At 37.0% G+C, this 19,560-nt stretch overlaps 1 protein-coding gene, 1 long non-coding RNA gene and 2 other non-coding genes across 6 annotated transcripts in view; 1 reads left to right on the forward strand and 3 right to left on the reverse strand.

The window, feature by feature from the left end:
• Window positions 1-808: 808 nt before the first annotated feature.
• On the reverse strand, window positions 809-12,260 carry LOC121276414. Of its 3 annotated transcripts, none has more exons than XR_005942653.1 (6): window positions 12,195-12,260; window positions 10,426-10,569; window positions 4,187-4,272; window positions 3,337-3,438; window positions 1,552-1,614; window positions 809-920 (listed from the first exon to the last, which is right to left on the reverse strand). It is a non-coding gene; the product is annotated as an uncharacterized LOC121276414 (long non-coding RNA). The 3 variants fall into 3 exon arrangements; XR_005942654.1 differs by having other exon boundaries at window positions 10,426-10,565; window positions 12,195-12,234; XR_005942655.1 differs by having other exon boundaries at window positions 12,167-12,209.
• On the reverse strand, window positions 1,038-1,106 carry LOC121276634. The gene has a single exon (XR_005942710.1). It is a non-coding gene; the product is annotated as a small nucleolar RNA SNORD123 (small nucleolar RNA).
• Window positions 1,727-1,795, reverse strand: LOC121276635. Its single transcript, XR_005942711.1, has one exon. It is a non-coding gene; the product is annotated as a small nucleolar RNA SNORD123 (small nucleolar RNA).
• A 286-nt stretch (window positions 12,261-12,546) lies between the features above and the next one.
• Window positions 12,547-19,560, forward strand: part of sema5a (sema domain, seven thrombospondin repeats (type 1 and type 1-like), transmembrane domain (TM) and short cytoplasmic domain, (semaphorin) 5A) — a 244,463-nt gene continuing 237,449 nt past the window's right edge. Inside the window, exon 1 of the mRNA XM_041184817.1 lies at window positions 12,547-12,715. The gene's annotated coding sequence lies outside the window, so the exon portion shown is untranslated. The remainder of the gene's footprint in view (window positions 12,716-19,560) is intronic.

Raw genomic sequence — 19,560 nt, forward strand, 5'->3', positions numbered from 1 at the left:
TATCCTCAAAAATATCTGCGCTCCTCTAATTCTGGCCTCTTGTTCATTCCCAATTATATTTGCCTCACCATTGTTGGCTGTGCCTTCAGTTGTCTAGATTCCAAGCTCTGGAATTCCCTTCCTATATCCTATGCCTCTCTAACTTACTTTTCTCCTTTAAGACACTCTTAAAACCTACATCTCTGAACAAGCTTTTAGTCACCTTATACATCCTTATGTGAGTTGGTGTCATAGTTTGTTTATAATGCCGTGAAGTGTCTTGAGGTGTATTATTACATTAAAGGTGCTATATAAATATAAGTTATTGTTGTTTTTAAATTGAGACACAACCCTTAACTGTCCTGAATTCAAATCCCTTCCTCTCTTGTTTCCTACTCTTAATTCATCCAAATTCTATCTTTGGACTGACCCTTTGAATTCTGCAGGTGAGATTGTGCCATGTAGGTCCTCTTCATGCCCACTGTTATATAATCAATGACAAACTCAGAAGAAAGATGATAATGAGGTGGCTGCATTAAAATTCACAGATGCACTGAAACTCCTTGGATGCTCTTCCATTTACAACATATTTCTAAGTTAATATCAGGGCCAATGAGTCCACTGCAACTAGTTGAGGACAAATAACAAAACTTTTCCAATAATTCAGTGGCGTGACTGTTTTGAAAAATACATCATTACTGTAATGTATTTGAAAAACGAACATTGGAATATACTGTAAAAGCACAGTTTGAAATTAAACAAAGCATAGCTCTTTTCCCAAAAGACATTCAGCTCTTGATGCAAAAGCAAACAAGAAACAGAAAATTGATTGTTTCCAGGACATGTTTATTTACTGTATAAAGTATCTTCTACAACCACACAGGGCTGATAGTGTTGGGGTTGCAAGTCCAATTCACTTTTGTCTTGCGGGGTGTCATCATCTTGTAGGGTTCCAGGGATGTTAAAAAATCCAGATATAAAAACAAATGAAAATAAGAGTAATTATAATAATTTCCAAACTGATAAATATACTAATGGAAATTTAGAGAGAAGCAGAATGTGAATCAGGAAATGGATGGCATCTTAGCTTCAGATGTTTTCAGATCCCCTAAATCATCATTTTCACAAAGAAATACAATATGCTCCAACATAACTAATGCAGTCCTCTTTAATGTCAATGTTACTGAAATGTTTCAACTTAAGTTCACACTAAGAGGCAAAACACCAATTTAAATAGATTCCGATATACAGTAAGAATGACCACAATTTTTAAAAAAGTGATTTCTCTATTCTAGACATATTAACAAACTGTGACTTCAATTGGAGTACACTCTACCTGTGGGAATTCAATGAGGAGACAACAAGGACAACAGAATAATTATGGTTTGATAAGCTGGTGTTATATATGCTTTTGCAAAGTTTGTAAAATTATCTGTTATTTATAAATCTAAAGAGTTATAAATGATTGGATGTATCTAAGGCAATATTTTATTAATGATACTTTGTATCATCTGAATGAATAAAATAAATAAATACTGCTTCTCAGACTGTCTGTATTAAAAGAAAACATACCTTTTAAAACCACACAAGTGTTCAGAAATCACTCTTTGCCCATATAAAATGATGTCCACTGTGCTATAGATTTCCAGGGATGTTGCAAAATCCAGATATAAAAGCAAATGGAATAAGAATGAATAATACTAACTAATTTCTAAATTGACAAAGGAAAATTTAGAGGTAAGCAGAATGTGAATCAGTAAATGGATGGCATATTTACTTCAGGTAATTTCAGATCCCTTCGATCATCATTTTCACAGAGAAATACATCAACTTTACCATTGTCCTTATTAATGTGTTTGTTACTGAAATGTTTCAACTTGAGGTTAAACGAACAAGGAAAACATCATTTTGAATTGAGTCTAATAAAATTAATCATTACTGCAATTTTGTTAAAAATAATGTATTTTTCTATTCAAGACATAGGAAGAGGAGTGGGCATTTCAGCCTTTTGAGTCTGCTCCACCATTCAATTAGATCACAGCTGACCTGTACCTCAATTCCATTTACCAACCACAGCTCTAAATCCCTTGATATAATTACCTAACAAAAGAAATCTATTGACCTCAGTCTTGAAAGCTCTAATTGTCCCAGCATCCACAGCCTTTTAAGCAAGAGAATTTCAGATTTCTACTACCCTTTATGTGAAATAGTGCTTTCTAACTTCCCTCCCAAATTGCATGATTCTAAATTGAAGATTATGCTCACCTATTCTTGATTCCCACATTGGAGGAAATTGTTTCTCTGTCTACCTACTGAATCCTTTTAACAATTTAAACACCTTGATCAGATCATATCTCAGTCTTATATACTCAAAGGGATACAAGCTAAGTTCATGCAAACTGCTCTCATAATTTCATCCTTTAAGCCCTCGTACCATTCTGATTAATCTGTACTTTACATCCTCGAAGGCCAATGTATCTTTTCTGATTTGAACTGAAAACTAAACTCTGGATGGGGTCTGACAAAGTTTCTATGCAACTAAAGCATAACTCCTTTTTGTAATCCAGTCCCTTTGAGATAAGGCAACATTCCATTAGCCCCTTTCACTTCTTTTTATATGTATCTAATAACTTTTAATGATTGGTACACTTGGACTCTCAAATCTCTTCAATCCTCTGCAGTTACTAGCTTCCCATTGTTTAGAAAATATTTTGATTTACCTTTATTAGGCCCAATGTGGCTGATCTCACACATTTCCACATTAAACTCTGTTCATACAGTTTTGTCCACTCACCTAATCTGCCAATGCCTGCTCTTATCTGCTCTACTACTGTTCCACCTAATGTAGTATTAACAGCAAATGTGGACATACAATCCTGTATTCCTTCATCCAAATCATTACTAAATACAGTGGGATGTTGAGGCTCCAGAACAAATCTCCGGAGACATAATTTTCAACACCTTGCCAATCAGAGTATCTACCTTACCCCCACTTCTCACAAGCAAGTTACAAACCAAGACAAAATGCTACCACTAATTCTGTACGCTCTCATTTTTGTCAATATCTTTGTGTGAAACTATATTGAATGCTTTCTAGAAGTACATATATATAAAATCTATAGATACTCCTTTATTCATCTTAATAACGATGTCCTCAAAGAATTAACTAGATTGGTCAGATATGTACCCTTAACAAAGCCATGCAATCTCTCTCTAATCGGTTATATTTATCCAACTGCTCGGTCACCCTAACCTTAGTGACAAATGCTGATAGCTTCCCCACATGGATGTTGTACACATATCAATAAACTGGTTCAACTGTACTGCATAATGATTTGAATATTAAATCAAACATACCTTCTAAAACCACAGTGTTAGGAACCACAAATCAACATCACTCTTTGCCTTTAGGATGATGTCCACTGTGCTTTAGGTTTCCAGCGATGTTGCAAAATACATCTATAAAAACAAATGGAAATAAGAACGATGAATATTAACTCATTTCCAAACTGATAAATAATGAATGTTTAGGGAGAAGCAGAATGTGAATCAGGAAATTGATGATACCCTAACTTCAGATGATTTAAGATCCCCTAGATCATTATTTTCACAAAGAAATAAAATGTGCTCCAATATATTTAACAGTCCTCTTTAATGCCATTGTTACTGAAATGTTTCAATTTAAGTTCACTTAACAAGTAAAACACCAACCTCAATACATTCTGATACAATTTTAAAAAGTGTGATTTCTGTATTCTAGACATATAACAAACTATCATTTGAATCTGAGTACATAATGATTTGAATTCAATACACTCTACTTGTGGGAATTCAATGAAGAGACCACATGGACAACAGAACAATATGGTTTGAAAAACTGTTGTAATTTATATATTTTTTATTCATTCATGGGATGTGGGCTTCACTGGCTAGGCCAGCATTTATTGCCCATCCCCAGTTGCCCTTGAGAGGGTGGTGGAGAGCAGCCTTCTTGAACCGCTGCAGTCCATGTGGTGTTGGTGCACCCACAGTGCTGTTAGGGAGGTAGTTCAAAGATTGTAAAATATATCATTTATTTATAAATCCAAAAAGTTACAAATGATTGGATATATCTAAGGCAATATCTTATTCAATACTTGGTATCATTTGGATGAAAAATTAAATCAATGCTTAGCACTGAGGCTGTCAGTATTAAATGAAAACACACCTTCCAAACCACCACTTGATGTTTGAGAATCACAAATCAGCCTCACTCTTAGCTTATAGGATGATGTCCACCGTGTCAGAGGTTTCCTGGGATGTCATAAAATCCAGATATGAAAAGAAATTGATTAAAAATGATTAATACTAACTAACTGCCACATTGATAAATGTGCGAACGGAAGTTGAGGGAGAAGCAGTTATGAATCAGGGAACGGGTGGCACCTTTGTTTAAAATGCTCCTGCGAAGCATCTTGGGGTGTTTCATTACATTAAAGTTACTATGTAAATAGAAGTTGTTGTCATAATTTCAGATCCCTTAGATCATCATTTTCAGAGAAATAAAATATGTTCCATCAATGTAATGTTGTTCTCTTTAATGTGGTTGTTACTGAAATGTTTCAACTTAAGTTTGCATTATCAAGAAAAACAGCATTTTAAATAGCATCCAATATAAAGTATCCTAACCCACATCAAGTTCCATTCACTCATCACCCTTGGACTCACTGACCTAGTTTGATTCCTGGTTCAGTGATGTCTCAAACTTAAGATGTTCATCCTCAAATTCAAATCCCTCCATGGCCTTATCCTTCCATATTTCTGTAACTTCCTCCAGTCCTACAACCCTCCAAGAACTCTGTCTCTTCAACTTTACCCTCTTGTGTATCCCTTATTTCCTTTGCCCCATCATTACTGACTGCCTCAAGCTGTCTAAACCCTAAGCTCTGGAATTCCCTTCCTATAGCTTTCTACATCTCCTCTAAGATGCTCCTTAAAACCTATCTGTTTGACCAAGCTTTAGATAATGTGCTCAAATATCTTCTTAAATGGCTTGGTGTCAGATTTTGGCTTATAATGCTCCAGTAAAGTAACTGGGGTTATTTTACTATGTTAAAGATGTGATATAAATGTAAGTTGCTGTTGCGATTGTAATTACTACAGTTTTCTTTAATAAATAGCGTGTTTTCACTATTCCAGGCACATTAACAAAATGTGAGTTCAACTGTGGTACATGATTGTTTAAATTCAAACTTCTCTTTTGGTGGAAAAGCAATGCAGGGACAACACAGTCAACAGAACAACATGGTTTGAGAAGCTGATGTAATAAATACAATGTTCAAGTATTGTAAAATTATGTTATATATGTATCTAAAGATTTGTAAATCATTCTGAGTGGATGTATGAGTAAGAGGTGCATGGTTTGGCCTGCGTGAGACAGAGAACGACGGAGTATATTAGGAAATTTGGTTCAAAGTGGGAATTTGGTGCATTGGGGAAAGAAGTGCTTTATGTAAGGTTTACTGCAAAAATTAAAGTGTGCTGAGTGGGGAGTTCAATGAGGGATGGTGAGGAGGTGCTTTTTTCTTCTACTCTTTTTCAGCCTCCAGTATTTGATTTCCACTTTGGTGCGGGCAAACCAGTAACTGGTATTATTAGTTTTACCAGTTTGTAAGTACTGTATTGTTATATCAGTATTGTAAAGTTTACTGGCTGTGCCGAAACCTATTGGGAGGTGTAAGCTTTAATAATTATAATTAATTAATTAGCAACTCTTAATTAATTAACACATATTGGAGATGACAGGGCAGCTGATGTGCTGCGATGGCAAGATGTGGGAGCTTCTGGATACCAATGTGATCCAGGGCAAACACATCTGCAGTAAGTGTTTGCGACTGCAGGAACATCGGCTCGGGGGAGAGGGGGAAGGTTACCTGGATACTTTTGATCCAGGTGGCAGTCGAGGGATCTTTAGAGTGGGAAGATGGAGGAGCCTCAGCCTTTGCCCTTATCCACAGGTACAAGATCCTTGCTGCCTGTGTGCATTAGGGAGAAGTCTGCAGGATGGAAGAGTAAATTGACCATAGCACCATGGTACAGGAAGCCATTCAGGTGGAGGACAGCGTAGTCAGGGGGTAAATACTATTCTCTGCAGTTGCTAACAGGAGTTCGGACGGTTGTCGCCTGCCTGGTGCCAGGGTTAACAACATCTCTTCATGACTGGAGATGAACTTGGAATGGGAGGGAGAGAATCCAGCTATCATGGATATGTACGAACCAATGACTATGGTAGAATGAGGAATGAGGTTTTACTGAGAGCATTTGAGTAGGGTTCAAATTAAGAGGCAGAAACTCAAAGATAATCTCTGGATTAATATCTGATCCATGTGAAAAATAGTATAAGATCAAATAAATCAGCAAATTGAATTTGTGGCTCAAAGAGTGGTGTGAGAGACAGGAGTTTTGATTTATGGGATACTGACCATTGGACTCGGGGAAAAGGGAGCTGTTCCATTGGGATGTCTCCACGTAAACTAGGCTAGAACTGGTGTCCTGGCGAATCAACTAACTAGAGCTGTGCTAATAGTTTAATAGTAACAGCGCATCAACAAATAAGGTCAAATCAGGCAAAATGGTAAACAGTTAAAATTAATGATACTTTATCCAAATGCATGAAGCATTTGTTACAAGACAGATGAATTAATAGCACAAATAGGGATAAATGAATGGGCTTGATCTAATAGCTATTACAGAGACATGATTGCATTGTGACCAAGGTTGGGTGTTAAGTTTCCAGAGTACTTGAATGTTTTGAAAAGACAAAAAAAATGAGAAAGTGGGTGAGTTAGGGGGGCGGATAAGTAGCCCTGATGACAAACAGTGACATAAGAACAGCAGTGAGGGTGGATCTTGCCTCAAAAGAGTAGGGAGTAGAATTGATTTGGTGAAGATAAGAAAAAACAAGGGGCAGAAAACACCGGTGGATGTATGTACAGGCCCCCGAACAGTAACCATATTGTTGGGACAGAATATTAATCAGAAAATAAGAGTTTCTTGTAACAAAGGCAATACTTTAGTCTTCAGAGTGGACAAGTTAAAGTGGTGGAAGTAGTTTGGCAGACTAGTTCACAGATGGCATTTGATACAGTTTTCAAGATCAATGTAACATAGAACTAAAAAGGGAATAAGTTATTTTAGATCTTGTCTTGCATAATGAATCAGGGTTAATTAGTAATCTCATAGTGAAGGATCCTCTGCAGAAGAATGATCAAACTGAGTTTGAGAAAGGTGCACATAAGTACAAAACTAAACACAAATAAGGCCAACTGCATAGGAATGAGAGGCATGTTGACTAAGGTAAAATGAGAAATTAGATTAAAAGGTATGATGGTAGAAATGCAATGGTGAACATATAAAGAAATATTTCAGAATTCTCAACGAATATACATTCTTTTGAAAAATAAAAGCTCAGTGGGAAATGTGATCTATCCATGGTTACCTAAAGAGGTTAAGGATAGATTTAGAATAAAAGAGGCTTTTAAGATTGGCAAGGAGTGTAGTAGGCCTGAAGAATGTGGGAGTTTTAGAAAGCAGTCAAGTGGTGCAGAATGTGCCTTTGCAAAGAAGGTCTGAAGAGAGATGCAGTGGCATGTGTCGAGGTTCATCCCGAGTAGTTCCGTGACACAGGACTCTGTGCTCCACGGGCTGTTCCCAGGGACACACACCAAGACAAGCATCAACTGCAGCTGGAGGGTCATCAGCTCGGTGAAAGACTGCCCAAAACTTGTTGGTCTTCCAGTGCAAAGAGTTGTCCCCGGCTGAGTGGTGCAGACTGGCACATTCCAAGGTGCAGGACTACGTGCTGAGGGACGCACTAAAGCTTGGGGCAGCCGCCACAAAGGTGCAATGGGGAAAGGTCACTGTCTAAAACTTTTCTGCCATAGTGTACTGAGGGGCTGGGAATTGTATAGACCCATCGGGCTGTATGACTCACAAGGAACGTATGTAGTGAAAACTAAATGTATCATAATTGTATTGAAGCACCTCAGAGCGCAACATGATCTATGTCGATAACTTGAATATCATTGCACTGTCTGTAATGACCATGTTGAAATATCTGTAATATTCATTGATTTTATTGAAGCACCTCATGATCTTCCTGTAAAGGTTGAATATGATTGCACTTTTTGTGATGGCCATTAGAAATGTTTTGTTAGGTCCTTTCAGATATTTTATGAATAAAGTATACTTTTCCAAAAAAATGCAGCCAAGTGTGACCAAAACCAAAATACTGTGGACTGGAAATTTGAAATAAAACCCAAAAATTTTGAGAGTACTTAGCAGGTCTGACAACATCTGAAGATAGAGAAACAGAGTTAACATTTGAGGTTGATGACCTTTTGTCAGAATTGGAGAGTTATAGATGTGATAGGTTTTAAGTAAGTGCAGAAGCAGGGAAAGGGGGAAAGGGGAAAACAAACAAGAAAGTCTGTGATAGGATGTAAGGTTGGAGAGGTTAAGTAACAAAAGGGATGATGGTGCAAAGCAAAAGGAAATGGTAATGGGACAACTGAAGAAATAAAAAATGGGTGTAGAGCAGATGTAATTGGGAAAAAGCTTAATAATCACCAACAGTCACCCAAAACAAAAATGGCAGGAGAGACTATGATCTGAAATTGTTGAACTCTGTTGAGCCCAAAAGACTGTCCAGGAAGCAACTTATTTGAAAGGTGAGGTGCTGTTCCTTGAGCTTACATTGAGCTTCATTGGAACAGTGTAGGAGGCTGAAGACAGAGAGATAGAGTGGGAGTGCAGTGGACAATTTAAAATTTTAGGCAACCTGAGATCAGGATTGCGTCCTACGGCTGGATGGAGACTTTCTGCGAAGTGATCATCCAATCTGTGTCAGGTCTCTCCAATATAGAGAAAACAGCATTATGAGCAGTGAATACAGTATTCCAAATTGAAAGATGACCAAAAAATTGATTAATAATAGATAGATTCTAATAATTTAGGACAAAGCAGGGCATTTAGGAAATCATAATATGATTGGGCAGAGCCAATGTGGTTTTATGAATGGTTAATTATGTTTGACAAATCTACTAGAGTTATTTGAGGAAGTTAGATAAAGGAGAATCATTGGATGTGCTATATTTGGATTTTCAAAGGATTTTTGATGAAGTGCCGCATGAAAAGCTGTTCCGCAAGATAAGGGCTCATGTGGTTGGGGTGATATATTAGAATGGATTGGGAATGAAAGGATAAAAAAGAGAGTAGGTATAAATGGGTTGTTTTCAGGTTGGCAGACTGTTACTAGACAGGTGCTACAAGAGTCAATGCTGGGGCCTCAGTTGCTTACAATCTATATGCATAACTTTGATTAAGGGATTGAGTGTAATGAATCCACCTTTGTTGATGATACAAAGTTAGTTGGGAAAGTAAGCTGTGAGGAGGAATGCAAATAGTTTGCAAAGAGAAGAATATAAGTTAAGTGAGTGGGCAAGAATGTGGCAGCTGGAGTATAATGTAGGGAAATGTGAGATTATTCACTTTGACAGGAAGAATAGGAAAATATAATACTTCTTAAATCGTGGGAAGTGATTAAGTGTTGGCGTTGGGCAGATTTGGGTGCCCTTTAACATGAACCACAAAGTTAACATTCAGGTACAGCAAACAATTAGGAATACAAATGGTATGTAATCCTTTATTGCAAGGGGGCTGGAGTACAAGATTAAGAAAGTATCATGCAATTGTACAGGGCTTTGCTGCGACTACAACAGGTGAGGGGGGAAATTTATTCATGTGGTGCTGGTGGCACTTACACAGACTTACATAGATTCCCAGGGGCAGACAGCCATTACCTGTTTGGGTTTCATAATTGATACTGACTGAGAAACAGAATAAAAATAGGAAAGTTGAAGTAATAAATATCATCTTGAAAAACAGCATCTACTAATTAGAAATCTACAGGATTATGAATGTTAATAAGTGTATGCAACAACAACAGTACTGGAGGTTTGACTAACAAGAGATTCAAAGGATATTGCGGGGTGGGGGGGGGGGGGGGGGCGGTGGTAGGCAGCATAGTGGCGTTGAAGCCACAACCAAATCAACACCCGGCCACCAAATATTATTGTGCGGTGCAGCAGGCTCGAGGGGCTGAAGATGTGTTCCTATGTACATACATGTATGAATGTCTTATGGTTCAGTAGGTAGTGCCTTAGCCTCTGTATCACAAGCTGCGAGTTCAAGTCCCATTCCAGAACTTCTTGGCCACGGAGGGAGCATTCATGACGCAGTTCAACACATTGATAATGAGCATACTAATCTTTCCAGCTATTTCCCAAAGGGAAAAACGTGTCAGGATACGAAACAAAAAAGACAGAACTTTATCAATTACTTTGTATAATATGAATGAATCAGAGAAATAAATAACTGCTGCAGGCGATGTATATTAAATAAAATCACCTTTTAAAAGGTGACTATATCTGCATCACAATATAACTCTTCTTGACATCCTCCATGCTGTAGCTCCATCATTGGGATATTGTATGTTGGAATCAACTTCAAACGGAGTTTCCATTGTCCAAGTGGTTTTAGATGGTATGCTATCTTTCAATAAAATGATTAAACGAAAAGATTAATCTTGGATGTTCGACATTCCAAAGAACTAACAGCTCATGCGCGGTGCAGTGTGACGGGACGCGCTGCACTGTGGGACTTGTAGTCTCACCTGTGACGCTGCCTGTAGTCCTTGCGCCACGTGACCACAACTGGAACTCCATTTCCCTGGAGTCCCTGCGACAGACTGACTGCCGCCTTTCCCGCGGAAAACACCCAACCACCAGCGCGTGTCGCCACAGAACTCCAGCGGCAGCAGCGCCGCCCTTGGCCTAGTGAGAGAACTCCACTGCATCACTCTTCATCCTCACTTTAACTGCAACTGGTCCCTTACATTCACTACCACTGTAGTACTAATCCTCATTAACTTCAACTGGCCGCCTGATAATCACAACCTCTGTAGTATTAATCCTCACTAACTTCAACTGGCACCATGCATTCACCACCACTGTAGTATTAATCCTCACTAACTTCTAGAAGAACAAGGGCAGCAAATAGATGGGAACACCACCACCTGGAAGTTCCCCTCCAAGTCACTCACCATCCTGACATGGAAATATATCGCTGCTGCTTCATTGTCGCTGGGTCAAAATCCTGGAACTCCCTTCCTAACAGCACTGTGGGTGTACCTACACCACATGGACTGCAACAGTTCAAGAAAACAACTCACGACCACTTTCTCAAGGGAAATTAGGGATGGGCAATAAATGCTGACCCAGCCAGCGAAGCCCACATCCCATGAATGAATAAAAAAAACTGGCCCCATGCAATCACCACCACTGTAGTATTAATCCTCACTAACTTCAATTGGCCCCATGCAATCACCACCACTGTAGTATTAATCCTCACCAACTTCAACTGGTCCCTGACAATCTATACCACTGTAGTGTTAATCCTAACTAACTTCAACCAGTTCCTGACAATCGCCATACTGTATTATACTAAAACATCCGGCTCCAAGTTGTTCAACCAACTGTTAGCTTACCTTTCTGACTAACTGTGGCAATTTTAAGATGATAAAAATAAAAATGTAAGTGTCGAACTTAAAATGTCAATGAAAGGCACCGCCAACGTCGAAGGACGTATAATTCCGAGATTTTAAATTCTTATCCTAGTACCAAATGGTATTCTTTGAAGCTGATTGTCACATTAAAACATTTTTTTACGTATATTTCAAGACATTAACAAATTCAAACTCAGAGAGTGTTTACCAATGGAAAAAACTACAGCCTAACTTATTTATAAAACTTGTCCTAATTTTATTTATGAAGTTTTTAAGAATCGTTGGAAAACACCACCTGGTTCCAATTATTGTTTCAGGAATGGGTATTTTAATACTAATATAATTATAGCTATATTCAATGTAATAATAGAACAAAGTTTAACAGTTCTCAAAAGTAAAACATCCAAAAGTAAAATAAAAAAAACCCAGAAGTTAACATCCCATCGTAGCAAAACTTTCCAGATGTTTAATTGCAATGGTACGACCTTTGCTAAACTTTCATCTGAATTACAGCATTACCGTGCAAATGTAATAGCGACATTATTTTAAAATCCTTAAAAGTTACCCGAAGTTTTATATACATACTTCCCAAGTGTAGTTTGAGTAACTGTACCTGTGGAAACTGCTGAGTTAGTCTGGGATTGAGCAATGCCACGTCTTAGAAGCTGCAAACTGCTGGAATGTGCTAACCGAAGCTGCAGGGGAGAGATCCGAATCTCACAGGAACGAGAGGTGAGTATCGGACTATTTGCTCGCATAAGGAAACCTAAATGAAATTCGCGATGCGTTATGATATTCAGCGAGGTAAAAGTCACATATCATTTCCCAGATATAAGCGACGCTGGTGTTGTTAATACTTTGTCTTTGATTTATGGACTGAGACCCCCCTCCCCGTTTTTGGGACGGCACCATTTAATAGCGTGGGGCGTCCTCCTCACTGGAGGCAGCGAGACCACATACGGGGCTGGGATGAGAGAAGGGGAGTGAAGCAGTGAGGCACAGAGAGGAGCATAGGCATTGAATGCAGTGATTGCAACTACTCCGAACTCTTCAGCAAGTTTTACCTCCCGGCGGATTTTGTTTGCGTTGTAGACTAATAACTAGATGCGTTTGGAAAGTTGGAGTATTTACTTGGTGAGTCGAGTGTGTGTTTATTTGAATTATGCTTCAGTAACCAAATGCATTATTTTGCAGAGGGTAATGTGAGTTGCTTGTATTATGCGGGAAAGTTCTGCAACAATAACACAACGTAAAGTCTCCGCGTAAACGTGTGCAATCTGATCATCTTTCGAGTAAACTACATTCAGTGGCTGATAGATTTGTTATTTATAGATATAAGCACACAAAAATAGATTTGATGTCGTCTTGAACATTGTAATTATGAACAGGGTTAATTTAAGCAGTGCTGTTCTCATATAAGAAACATAATATAAGCATTGTTGTGAACTATTTTGGTTGTTTCGTACTAGAATTGCGGTTTTAATTTTAAAGTGGAAATTGAAACGAATTGCTCCAGAATACAAAGGGAAGGTACTGTTTACTTCAAAATGCAGATTTATTGGCTAGATTACTAAATTGCAGAATTGGTTGCCTCCGAAGTACGAACAGTGCTGGTGTAGTTATATTTGCGAAGTAGATTAAATGTGATTTGAAATAAATATTTTATACGAATTCCCATCTCTAAAGAAGATGCATCCTTTTTACATTCGAATATTTAGATCCTTACATTCTTACGGGGGGAAAAGTTTAACCCTTTTTAACTTTTCTGCGTCAAATATTTAAATCTGGATGCGATCTTCGGTAAAGTGAAAGATTCTCCCCGTGCTAGTGTGTCATTCTATTGCCATTGCACGTTTGCGTTCAGTCTAATTTTCGAGTTCTGTGATTGACTGTTAACAGAATTATTACTGTCATTAATAATAACAATATTAAATGCACCTTCACTGGGACTATTCCAGTTTGATAGTTAATGCCCATTTTTCTGTCATACTCTGATAGAGTAGTCCACTTTTAAAGTAATATATATTTATTTTAGTATTTATTTATTATTTTAATAATACTGTATATGGATATACAGTAGATAATCTACTCGGATCGTTTTATTGATATGCAGTAATTCACATCAGACTCTGCGTTAACAGATAATTGAAGTACGAAATACTGACAGCTTGGGGGCGCTGTTGAATATGATGAGAAACGATCAGATAACTCGTTGGAGTCGCTCTAATAAAAGCCAAAAACTATATAAACATTGACAGGGATAACACCAAATCTATCTCTACAATATAGTTAACATATGTTGATCAGTGATTTAAACTGTTTTGCCTAAAGTGTGTGTAGGATTCAATTTGTACAGGATTTGTTTAATAGGGTGCAAGTTTTCTGTTTACTTGATTAAAGTGACACTATATAATCAGTAGATATGATTAATTATTCATGTTGGTCCGTCGTAATACTTTGATTTGTACTTCTGCCAATAATGTAATGTGCTAATTTGTTGGTGCATTTCAATTTCATGTTAAAGAACTGAAATAGAGTTTTTAAATAAAACTAAAGAGTAAGGGAATATATAAATACCTTTAGAATCTAGATTGCTGTTGTTTAATGTGAGGGGTGACAGTTGATTTTTAATCTTTACTAGTGCATTTCCTGTTTCATCTTGTAACTCAATCTTGTACAATTATATCTTACATTCTGTTTTTTTTTTAAATGTTATTATTCATTATCCACATCAAACAGCACAGAAATTCATCAAGAAAGTATTGGAGTTGCAATATCCAATACTTGTTTATGTAATAACAATATTGTCTGACATTGCGTTTCATAGTATGAGTAGAAGAGGGTGTGACAGTTAATGTTTGGCAGAAAGTATGCAGAATTCTCAAGGCATTTTTTGTAAGACACAATGATATATGTTTTTCAACATGAATAATAGATTGGGTCTTAACTTAAATAGTGCAAGACTATTTATTATAACTTTTGAGAACTCTTTGCTTTGGAACATTCCAATTTGCTGAGGCTTTCTATATGATTACCCAACAATTTTTTTTCTCTGGAAGCAATCAGCTTAGAAATATAGTATTGGAAGAAGCTAATTTTTCAAAATGTTCTGGCAGCATTGCTGTATGGTTGAATGCTCTATAGCATTAAGAATCAATTTTGTGCTGAAACAGGTTACAATTTGGATCAGTCAGTACATTGTGATGTTCTGATTTAATTTTTTTCATATATCTGTCTCAATATAATAGAGTAAATGTCACAGCTGTACCTTTTGAAATGTTTATTTATTGAAGATTGGTGCATAACAACTTAATTAATAGGCAGTTTACTTGTTCATAGATCAGATTAGAATTAAATGTTGCACTAACCCAACACCTTCCAAGTACAAAGTCTAGATCTTTGATTTTCTATTGCTAAGAGCTGCTTTATTTTGCCGATAAGATCTGCCATTAAGACATTATTTTAAAATTGTTTTCTTAATACTTGATACACTTAAACAGTAGGTGATCAAAGCAAGTATAAATGATTTTGTTTTCTTCATTAGTGTGTTTTGATTGTCAATTTAGTGAATAATAACAATGCATTGCCCCTTATGATGTTTTCAAGACTTAATTCGGTAAATTGTTTAAATATGCATTCATTTTATCTTCATTGTTGTCCACCATTGTCAAGTAACTATGACAAGAAATACCATGTCCATGTACAGATATTTCCTGCTTTATACTATTCATAATTCAATTTTCTTCACAGATTTGTTTAATAAGTTTTCTAAAGGGAGGACCCACCATCCGTGGTTAACTAAAGAAGTCACAGAAAGAATCAAACTTAAAGAAAAAGCATATAACTGTGCAAAGATGAGTGGCAGGTCAGATGATCAGTCAGAATATAAAGAATGGCAGAGAATGTCTAAAAGGTTAATCAGGAGAAAGAAATTAGAGTATGAGCGGAAGCTAACTAGAAATGTAAAAACAGATAGCAAGAATTTCTACGGGTATTCAAACAGGAAAAGAGCAGGTAAAGTGAGTGTTGGTCTTCTAGAGAGTGATACTGGGGAGTTAATAGTAGATAATAAGGAAATGGTGGATGAAATGAACAAATATTTTGCTTCTGTCCTCACTATAGAGGATACACAAAACATTCCAGTAATAGCTGTAAATCAGGAGGTGGAGGGAAGAGAATAACTTGGTGAAATTACAATCACTCGGGAAGCATTACTGAGCAAACTGATGGAGCTGGGGGCTGACAAGTCTCCGGGTCCAGATGGACTTCATCCTAGGGTTTTAAAAGAGGTGGCTAAGGCTAATGAGATAGTCGATGCTTTGGTGTTAATTTTCCAAAATTCCCTAGATTCTGGAAAGGTTCCATCAGACTGGAAAGTAGCAAATATAACCCCTCTATTCCAGAAGGGAGGGAGGCAGAAAACAGGAAACTATAGGCCAGTTAGTTTAATGTCTTTCGTGGGGAAGGTGTTAGAGTCGATCATTAAAGAAGTTATAGCTGGGCACTTAGAGAAACTCAAGGTAATCGGGAAAAGTCAGCATTGTTTTATGAAAGGGAAATCATGTTTAACAAATTTATTGGAGTTCTTTGAAGGAGTAACATGTGCAGTGGATAGAGGGGGGCCTGTAGACGTGCTGTACTTGGATTTCCAGAAAGCATTTGATAAAGTGTCACATCAAAGGTCATTGTGGAAAATAAAAGCTCATGGTGTAGAAGGTAATATATGGATAGAGGATTGGTTGACTAGAAGAAAACAGTAAGTGTGCATAAATGGGTCTTTGTTTGATTGGTAGGATGTGATGAGTGGAGTCCTGCAGGGATCTCCCTCAATTTTTCACAATTTACATCAATGACTTAGATGAGGGGAGCAAAGGCATGGTAGCTAAATTTGCAGACAACACAAAGATAGGTAGGAAAGTGTGTCGTGAAGAAGACATAAGGAGTTTGCAGACGGATATAGATAAATTGACTGAGTGGGCAAAATCTGACAGATGGAGTATAATGAGGGAAAATGTGAAGTTGTTCACTTTGGCAGGAAGAATAAAAAAGCAGAGTATTACTCAAATGGAGAACGACTGCAGAATTCCGAGGTGGAGAGGGATCTAGGTTTTCTAGTGCAAAAGTCATAACATGTTAGTATGCAGGTACAGCATGTAATCAAGAAGGCTAATGGAATGCTCTCCTTCATTATGAGAGGAATTGAACATAAAAGTAAAGGTGTTATGCTTCAGTTATACTGGGTATTGGTGGGACTGCATCTCGAATATTGTGTGAAGTTTTGGTCTCCTTATTTAAGGAAGGATGTAAATGCATTGGAGGCAGTTCAGAGGATGTTTACTAGATTGATACCTGGAATGAATGGGTTGTCTTATGAGGATAGGTTGGACAGGCTAGGCTTATTTCCACTGGAGTTTAGAAAGGTGAGGGGTGAATTGATTGAAGTATATATGATCTTGAATGGTCTTGACAAGGTGGATGTGGAAAGGATGTTTCCTCTTGTGGGTGAGTTCACAAAGCAGGGCACTGTTTTAAAATTAGGGGTCACCCTTTTAGGATAGAGATGAGGAGAAATGTTTTCTTTCAGAGGGTTGTGCAACTTTGGAACTCTCAGGCTCAGAAGGCAATGGAGGCAGGGTCATTGAATATTTTTAAGGCAGAGATAGATAGATGCTTGTTAGGCAAGGGAATCAAAGATTATCGTGGGTAGATGGGAATGTGGAAATTGAAACACAAACAGATCAGCCATGATCTTATTGAATGGTGGAGTAGGCTTGAGGGGCTGAATGGTCTACTTCTGCACCTATTTGATATGTTTGTATGTATGCTGTTACGTTTTGTGGATAGTGTGTACTACACATGAAGTAAGAATGTTAGAAATTAAGGTAAAGGCAAACAGAAAATGCTGGAAATACTCAGCAGGTTAGGCAGCATCTGTGAAGAGAGAAGCAGAGTTAACATTTTGATCATCTTTTGAAAGGTTATCAAGCAGAAACATTAATTCTGCTTTTCTCCTGACAGCTGCTGCCTAACCAGTTGAACGTTTTCAGTATTTTCTGTTAGAAATTAATGTTTGTTATGCATACATGAGGTAGATTTTGGTGACATTTACATGCAAACCTGTCTAGAATTCCTTGCATTTTATGAAGTTAAAAAACCTAATGTCACATATTATATTAAGAAATTTATATTTGACAGATAATACTATTAATCTTTTCAAGGAATCTTTCTAATAATGGTTACAATAAGCATTATTTTGTGAAATTTGTTTATTAGGAAACAATTGCCATTGGTTAGAAAATATCTTTCCTCATTTATTTTTTCACATGTCAGTTAACAGTTGAACCTCTTTAATGTATGCCTGTAAATGACTAATGTGTTTTAACAAATAGCAAAGTTAACTTCTAAAGCAGAGCTGAATACCATCAACATAGCCTAATGGTTTGGTGCATAAAAGAGCAACATTGCAGTGCATCAGTTGCTGTACCTGAGTTGGTGTTGGCCTTCATAATCAGCTGCAACCACTTAAAACTTGGGAATAAACTCTTCAACGAATTGTGTTCAAGATCTGTATTAATATTACAGAATATGAAGCAAAATAAACAGTATTTTGAGAACTATGAATTAATACCCAGAGATTTCTATGTGGCATTTATTGTCTATTTGGGAATACATTTCCTGGGTAACACACAACAAAAAAATCACATGGAGTCTTAACTCTCTCCCCACTCCCTCCCTATAGTGTTTTGTAATATTTTCAGTATTCTGACATAATATATTTCATAAAATAATATAAAATATTGAATTCTAGTTTTGTCAAATTAAGTTAGTTGCCTGGAACCATTGAATTCTCTTATCAGCAAGTTGGTCTCTACTACCAGTGTTTTGCTATGGCTTAAATGTCAAATTATGCAGGGTGTATAGATTCAGTTAGTTTAAAGGTTGTTATGGATGACTGATAGCTCTGTTACCTTTTCAAATATGCTCCACAATTTCAGTGGATTTTCAATGATGGAAGATGGAAAAGGTAAACTAATTCTCTAAAGACATGAGTCATTCCTGTCAGCTCATTCATCACTATCTTTCTCCTTTGTGATTCACGGTATGAGTCAATTGATATTTTCACAGATCAAGAAACAAAGGCAAGATTTTAAAAAGATCTTTCAGAGTTTTTTCACATGTTTGTGTAAAGTTATTTTGTGATGTAACAAAATTGCTGCTTTGCAACATCTGTATTTTAAAATAGTTTCTAAGAAAGTGAGACTTTTGTCATTTGAAGCAAAACTAAGCTCATTAACATAGCTATCATTACAAAATATTACATTTTGGCACTCCTGCCCTTTATAGGAAGCAAACAATGTATTTAAATTGCTGTGAGTTTTCAGTTCTGTGATCTTTAGGGAGAGAGAAAACTAGGGGGGTGTTGTGTCATTCTTGAAAGAAAGCTCTGTATTGGTGAGAGATACTTGTGGCTCCCATGTTTCAGGTTGTATCGCATCAAATTTCAAACCAGCTCTGCTTTACTCTTTGTCATGTATTGCTTATAATGGTAATTGAAATTAGCCATAGTGTGCAAAGAACCATGGGCATCCCTCACCATTAGAGAGAGACAATTGGTTATATAGCTTGAGGGACACCATTCCATATCAAGCAAGGGCAAACAAGAGATTCAGTATATCCCAGACCTTTAAAATGTAGGTATTATATGATGCAGGATGACTTCTGCAATTTTGAAGGCCTGAATTATTCTTATTTGAGTCATCTCGATGTAAACTTAGATCCTGAAAAGTTACTCACTAGATCAAGTTGTTGCAGGTGAAATTGGGCAGTTTGTTTTGTACCATAGCAATTTATTGCTGATTAAAACTCCACAGCTTTTGTCAATTATCTGACCATTTAAATGCATGTCTAATGTAACAAAGTATTTATTTCTAATCATTTCTTGCCTATGGCTTGTCTTGTTTTAATTTTACAATATGTAC

The sequence above is a fragment of the Carcharodon carcharias genome, chromosome 3 (assembly GCF_017639515.1).
Source record: "Carcharodon carcharias isolate sCarCar2 chromosome 3, sCarCar2.pri, whole genome shotgun sequence".
NCBI lineage: Eukaryota > Metazoa > Chordata > Chondrichthyes > Lamniformes > Lamnidae > Carcharodon > Carcharodon carcharias.